Here is an 8,046-nt window from a genome sequence, read left to right as displayed (position 1 = left end):
TTTGGTTAACACAGAGATGGAAAGATCATGTATTTAAATATCACATTTCATCCAATTCGAGCAACGTGTTTTTATACTTAAAAAGATTTGAAATGAAATGTGTTTTGGAATTGCTACTGGCCAGCAACACCTGCTACATGTCAGTATTTGAAGAAAGGTTATGTTCCTTCTAAAATAATCTTTTTAACAGGAATGAAGCACTCTTTCAAGAAATATTTAGTCACCAGAATTGCTGATAAGGACAGTAATGTGTACAAATTATGGATGGTGACAATCAAATCAAAATATGATTCAAAAAGTCTTTTTTAAAATAAAATTATAACTATGTGAAATGATAGATATATTAATTAGCTCGATCATGATGATCATTTCACAATGTACACATACATCAAAATAACAACTTGTATGCCTTAAATATATGCCATTTTTATTTGTTAAATAATCTCTATAAAGATGGGGGAAAACAGTATCTTAGACGTGATAAATAAGGCAGTATTTAATTAAGCTTGGACCCATTCCCAAAATAAGGACTCCCAACCACCTCCTCTCAAGTTTACACCTTACAATGTCATGGGAATAGTTGCATATAGAGCAGGTCCAGGGACCATTCTCAGCCACCTATAGTTCATGACCTGACTCACGTGAGAAAAAAAAAAAAAAAAAAAAAAAAAAAAAAGAGCCTGGGACCAGCAGTTAAAGCCCACCTTCAAACAGTTCCAGTGATTTATGGGATCTCTCATTTACCAATCAGATAAATTACTGCCTTCGAGGGGCAGGGCAAGCTAGGAGGTAAAAAGAATGAAGAATACTTTCCCAAAACATTCTAAAGAGATAAAAGTGAGACTAGCCTCTAAGATGTAAAAGGTAATTTCCTTTGTTTAATCTTAAATATAATATTTATCAGATAAAAAAATAAATATTCCCTGGAGTCCTACATCTTGTACTTGAAACAATAAGGTGATTTTTTTTGCTCTCTTTCTCTCCTGACTAATCAATACTTACTGCACACTGTGATTATGGTCCTCTAGTGACTACACTGTAACAGCCTTAATTACTCAACTTTTGCAAGACACAGTCATAAGTAAAGTATAAACACTAAAGAGATCCAGGTGTCCCAAGAGTTCAATGTCTTGAGCTCTTTACCCAGAAAAGACCTGACAACACCATCTTGCTCTGCACTCTCCTTGAGATGGCCCAGCCCTAAGAAAACAGCACCATCTATCAAAGATGACATTATGCAAACTCTTCTGGAAAATCCCTGGATTTCTACTCCAGATTCTCTCATTGTCACATTCCTGACCTGTGTTTAAAAACCTTGTCTCTCAGTGGTGGGGTTGGTACTTTAAGAGTCTTGGACTTGGGACCAGCAGTTAGCGTAATGGCTACGTCGCTGGACTCCCACGTAGTCAACCGTGGGTCGCTTCCCGGACCTGGTGGCTTAAACTCACGCCAGGCACGTGTGCGTGCGTGCCCAAGATCCCAAGAGGAGAATGGAGGAGAAGGGATTGTGGCGTGGCCATCCCCCCTGGAGGGTGATTTCTCGCTTTCTGTCTCTGCCTCTCTCTCTCTGGCTGGCGAGTGCACGAGCCCTATAGCAAAAACCTCTCAAAAAAAAAAAAAAAAAGTCTTGTACTCTACCACTCTCAATTACTATCCTAATAATAAAGCTTTTCTCAAAAGATAAATAAATAAAAATAATAAAGTCTTACTCTTTGTAAACTCTTCTTGTCTTAGAAACTGACTTACTATGGGGGACCAGCAGTTAGCATAATGGCTATGTCCCTGGATTCCCTTGTAGTTGACCACAGTTCGAGTCCTGGACCCGGTGGCTTAAACTCACGCCAGGCGCATGTGCGTGTGTGCCCAAGATCCCGAGAGGAGAGTGGAGGAGAAGGGATTGCGGCGTGGCCATCCTCCCCTGGCGGGGGGGGTGATTTCTCACTTTCTGTCTCTGTGTCTCTCTCTGTCTTTCTGGCGAGCACACACGCCCTATAGCAAAAACCTTTCCCAAAAAAAAGAAAAGAAACTGGCTTACTATGCAATGGATGGTCAGGCCCAGTGCATACTTTTGTCAGTTAACAAATGTACAAGAAAAACATTTTCACTTGGGGCTATAAAGTAGAAACTATGAAGAGTGGTGAGGTGAAAGCAGGATGAATAACACCCACAACAAACATCACATTCAACACCAAGAAATTATTTCCTTCCTTAGAGTTCCTAAATGAGGTGAGTGGAAGGAAATTATCTCAATATAAAGAAGCTATGTTTAACTGGAAAAAAAGCACTGGATAAGGGCAAATAAAGACAAAGACTTGGGCAGGCATTTACTGTCAAATTGCCCTTTGTATAACATATTATTAAGGCCAAAAATTGAGCAACTTCTAAACATTCAGAAGTTCTGAAAGGACACTAATATAAAAGTTAAGACATGTTCACTATATAAAAAAGCATGGTGAAGTCAGAGATTAAGACAGGTATTTCAGACCCCGCTGTCACCCACCCTCACTTTCTGCCCCTCCTGTTCTTCCTACTGCCCTTCTCCACAGGACTGCCACCTTCACCACCCACCAAGTCCTTTTCTCCCTCCATGGCCAAGCCGCAGCATCGCCAACAGCAGGAGGAAGAACATAAGCCTGGAAGCAGCCATGGCTGGGATGTGCATGGCTTATAGCCAAGGAGGCAGCAAAAAGAAAGTCTGCTACTACTACAGTGGTGATATTGGAAATTATAGTTATGAGCATAGTCATCCAATGAAACCTCACAGAATCTTCATGATCCATAACTTGCTGTTAAACTATGGCTTATACAGATAAACGAAAATATATAGGCCCTATAAAGCAACTGACAAATGAGAAAATACCATAGAGATAAGTATACCAAATTCTACAGTCAATAAGACCAGATATGTCTGAGTATAGTAAGCAAATGCAAATATTTAAGTTAGAGAAGATTGTCCAGTGTTTGATAGACTCAGTACTGTCAGCTTGCAACTGGTGGCTCAGTGGCTACAGTTGTCATATTGAACCAACAACAAACTAATATGGCTGTTAACTGGCTGGAGGATTGCATTATGCTAAAAAAAAATTCAGAAGCATCAGAATTCTGCTGTGTTAATGAGATTGTGCTTACCCTAATGTGCCATCAGAGAGTCTTACACATAGATATCCATCATGGTATTGGTGCTGAAGTAGCTTTTTATACAATGGATCATGTAATAACTGCATCATTCTATAAATATGGAGAATACTTTCCTGGCACAGGGAACTTGATGGGTATTGGTGCTAGAAAAGGCAAATACTATGCTGTCAAATTTCCCAGTGTAAGATGGTATAAATGACAAGTAGTCATATGGGTAGATATTTAAGCCAGTATCTCAAAAGTGATGGAGATGTATCCACCTAATGCTATGTTGATACAATGTTGTGCAGACTCATTGTCTGGCAATAAACTGGGTTGCTTCAATCTAACAGTTAAAGGTTATGCTAAATGTATACGCATTGTTCAAATGTTTAACTTATTGTTACTGATGCTTGAGGGAAGTGGCTACACAGTTTATAATGTCCCTTGATATTGTACATGAGACTACAATTATCCTTGACTATGAGATTCCTGTTGAGTTGCCATATAATGATTATTTCGAGTATTTTCGACTAGACATCATTTTGCACACTAGTCCTTCAAATATGACAAACAAGGACCCTCAAGAATATATGTAAAATATAAAGTAGCATTTAACTGAAAATTTTTACATGTTGCATCATGCACCTGGTGTCCAAATGTAAGCTATTCCAGAGATACTGCTCATGAAGATAGTGGAAATGAAGTTGGAGAAGATCCAGACAAGGGAATTTCTATTCAAGCATCAGACAAGAGGATAGCTGTGGTGAAAAATTCTCAGATCTGAGGATAAAGAAGAAGGAGATCATAGAAGTGTGGCTGATCATGAGAAAGGAGCTAAGAAAGCTAGAATTGATTGAAGAAGACAAGTAGGAAACAAAGGATAGAAAAGCAGATGTTAGGGAAGAAGATAAACTAAAGGACAATAGTGGTAAAAAAAAAAAAAAAAAAAGATACCAAAGGAGCCAAATTGGAACAGATCAGCAACCCTTGAATTTGAAAGTCTCACTAATTTCAGGAAGCCATATAAAAAGTCAGAAAATATTGGGAGTATAAATATTTCCTTTTCAAAGACTTCTGGTTTCATTTTGTACTACTTTAACAAGGACTGTATTTATTTTCAAAATGACTTTATTTGTTTTTGTTTTTCTTGGCAAGTTCTATTGTGAGTTTTTCTAGTTATAAAGCAAAATTTCTTTTCTCCACCATGCTTTATGTGATAGTATTTAAAACTGATGTGAGTTATGTAAAAACCGTGATCTATTAAAGAAGTAACTGGCTTCTCTGAGCCGATTTTTCCACGTTTTATAAATATATTTACTAAAAAATTTGTACTTGGAGACAAAAAAAAAAAAAACAGGTATTTCACATTGACTCAAGCACAAATAAGAAAATTTAATAAAAGGTTTCAATACCAAAATATTGATAGTATTATATCAAACAAAATTCTGCCTGCAGAGAATAGCGTTAGTCATGTTATTATTTTTTAAAAGAATTATTTATTTAATTTTATTTTTTATTATTATTTTTTAATCTGCTATAAGACACATATGTTCACCAGAAAGACAGAGAGAAAGAGGGAAAGTGAGAAAACAAGCTGCTAAGTCTGGTACTTAAACTGTGGTCAGCCATGTGGGAATTCAGTGCCTTAAGTATCATGTAACTGTCTGATCCCTCTGTTATTTTTTTTAAACTGATTTATATATAGTTTATATGTTAGCCCATATGTTTTAGGAATCAGTTGTGAGATAACTCAATTTTTTTTTCAATTTGTTGTTTTGTTTTGTTTTGTTTTGTTTTGTTTTGTTTTGTTTTTAAAGAGAGATTTTTTCCTATATGGTGCATGTACTCTCAGAAGAGACAGAGAGACAGAAAGCGAGAAATCACTCCCCAGGGGATATAGCCATGCCACATTCCCTTTTCTTCCATTCTCCTCTTTGGATACTTGGCACACACTCACATGCACTCAGCATGAGTTTTAAGCCCCCAGGTCTGGGACTCAAATCACAGTCAATTATGTGGGAGTCCAGTGATGTAACTATTATGCCATCTGCTGGTCCCTCAATTTGTTCATTTCTTAAAATCACATTCAGAGAACTTTCTTGCTTTCTCTCTCTCTCTCTCTCTCTCTCTCTCTCTGTCTTTCTGACGAGTGTGCATGCCTTATAGCAAAAATATCTCTCTCTCAAAAACAAGCAATTAAGAAGGGTGAGCAGGTGGTGTGGTGCTTAAGGCACTGGACTCCCATTTGGCTCACCATGATTCAAGTCCCAGACCTGGCAGCTTGTTTCTTCATATTCTCTCTCTCTCTCTCTCTCTCTCTCTCTCTTTCTCCCTGGCCAAATTAAAAAGTAATAACTAAAATTAAACAAAAATAATTCTTTTTTAAAAATCAATTAAGAAAAATCCCATTTATAATAGGTGCCAAAAAGATAAAAATAAAATACCTAAGAATAAATTTAACCAAAGATATAAAAGATCTCCACAATGAAAATTATAAAATATTGATGAAAGAAATAGAAGACTCAAAGGGGTATAAAATCATCCCATATTCATAAATTGAAAGAATCAATATTGTTAAAATGTCCCTACTATAGTTATCTACAGATTTGATGGAATCCTAATCAAAGTGCCAATGGCATTCTTCACAGAAATGCTAAGAGCAATCATAAAATGTGTATGAAGCCACAAAAGACCCCAAAGAGCTAGAGATACTAAGCAAGGGTCAACTCTGTGGCCTGGTGGTTAACATAGCCAGATCTCACACAATCAACCACACAGTTTGAGTACTGGCCCCAGAAGCTTCGAAAACATGGTGGATGAGTGTGCATGCATCTCCAAAATCCTGACAGGATTGCAGAGAGACCATGCCTCTTTGGGAAGTGTTCTCTCTTTCTCTTTCTCTCTTTCTCTCTCTCTCTCTCTTTCTGTCTGTCTGGTGAGAACATATCTTCTAACACATAAAAAAACTAAGTAAAATTACACACCTCACTTCAAAATATACTTCAAAGCTGTAGTAATCAAAATGACATGGTACTGGCAAGGGGAAAAAAAAAAGAGACATGGACAAATGGAACAGATAAACTCATAAATAAATTCATATATATATAGCCAAATGATTTTCAGCAAGGTGCTAGAAAATTGATTATCCATATGCAGAAGAATAAAACTTCTTTTAAAGATTATTTATTTAATTACATTCATTATTATTTGTTTTCATTTATTTAACCAGAGAGAGAACGAGAGAAAGAAAGCTGCCAGGCCCAGAATAAAACTTAACCCCTATATCTCACCATACACAGAAGCAACCAAAAATGGATTAAGGACTTAAACATAAGACCCAAAATGATGAAACTACTAGAAGAAAACAGGGAAAATGCTTCAGGACATTGATCTTGGTAAAGAGTTTTTGGGTAAGACCTTGAACATATAGACAACAAAAACAAAAATTGACATCAAACTAAGATACTTCTTCACAGCAATGGAAATAATCAACAAATGAAGAAATAGTCTATAGACTAATAAAAAATATATGTAAATTATATCTGGCAAGAAATATACAAGAGACTCAAACAACTCAGCTATTACATAAAATAAAATAATAATAATCCATAAAACCAGCAGATGGCATAATGGTTATATCGCTAGATTCCCATGTAGTTGACCGCACTTCCAATCCTGGATCCCATGGCTTAAACTCATGCCAGGTGTGTGTGAGTGCACACCCAAGATCCTGAAAAAAAGAATGGGGGAGAAAGGATTGCTACACGGCCAACCTGGGGAGTGATTTTTCGCTTTCTGTCTCTCTGTCTTTCTCTGTCTCTCTAGTAAGTGCATGCACCCTATAGCAAAAATCTCTCTTAAAAAAAATAATAATCCAATTTTAAAAGGGGCAAATTATCTGGATATGTCCCAAAAGAAGACATACAAATAGCCAACAAGGGTACTTTAAAATGCTTAAAATTACTTATTGCTAGGAAAATGCAAATCAAACCACAATGAGAAATTATCTCAGCTCACTTAGAATGGCTATTATCAAAAAAAAAAAATGCTGATAAGGATGTGGAGAAAAGGGAATGATTATACACTGTTGGTGTGAATGTAAACTAAGATTGCCATTATGAAAAACAGTGTAGAGGTTTCTCAAAAAAACTAAAACAGAACTGCCATGTGATCCAGCAATTCCTCTAACTAGGCATATATTCAAAAGAAAAAAATCAATATCACAGACTTATGTGCACTGATGTTTACTTCAGTACTGTTCTCAATAGCCAAGATATGAAACCAACCTAAATGTCCATCAGTAGTCCAATGGAAAAAGAAATGTGATACAAACACACACACACACACACACACACACACACGTACACACACACAGAGGAATACTATTCAACCATCAAAAACAATAAACTTTCGGGGCATGGTGGCATGGTGGTTAAGGGTGCTGGACTTCCACATGGCCGACTGTGGTATGAGTTCCAGACCTGGTGGCTTGCTTTCTCACTTTCCCTCTCTCTCTCACTCTGTCTGTCTCTGGTCAAATTGAAATGGATGAATAAATAAATAAAGTTAAATAAAATCATCTTTAAAGAAAAACAACAATAAAATTTTGTCATTTGAGGCAACATAAACAAACCTGGAGGGCATGATGCAAAATGAAATAACTCAGGCACCCAAAAAAACAGAAATATCACATCTTCTTACTCATGTGCAAACTTAAAAGTTGACCTAATAGGAACAGAGAGTAAAATAGTAATTACTGGAGACTGAAAATTGTTGAGGGAAAGTTGGAAAAAGATATGTTGATTTAAAAATACGAAATTACAGTTAGATAAGAATTAGCTCCAGAGTTCTATAACACAGTAGGGTAACTATAATTAACAATTTACTGTATATTTCAGAATAGTTCAAAAAAAGGGCTTTGAATGT

At 36.4% G+C, this 8,046-nt stretch overlaps 1 pseudogene; it reads left to right on the top strand.

Moving 5' to 3' along the window:
* Positions 1 to 2,660: 2,660 nt before the first annotated feature.
* LOC102500516 (histone deacetylase 2 pseudogene) lies at positions 2,661 to 4,111 on the top strand (annotated as a pseudogene).
* The last annotated feature ends 3,935 nt before the right edge of the window (positions 4,112 to 8,046 follow it).

Source organism: Tupaia chinensis, unplaced genomic scaffold (genome assembly GCF_000334495.1).
Source record: "Tupaia chinensis unplaced genomic scaffold, TupChi_1.0 Scaffold000097_1, whole genome shotgun sequence".
In the NCBI taxonomy this organism is placed as follows: Eukaryota; Metazoa; Chordata; class Mammalia; order Scandentia; family Tupaiidae; genus Tupaia; species Tupaia belangeri.
The sequence above is the reverse complement of the archived record's forward strand: the minus strand, read 5'-3'. Positions and strand labels throughout refer to the sequence as shown.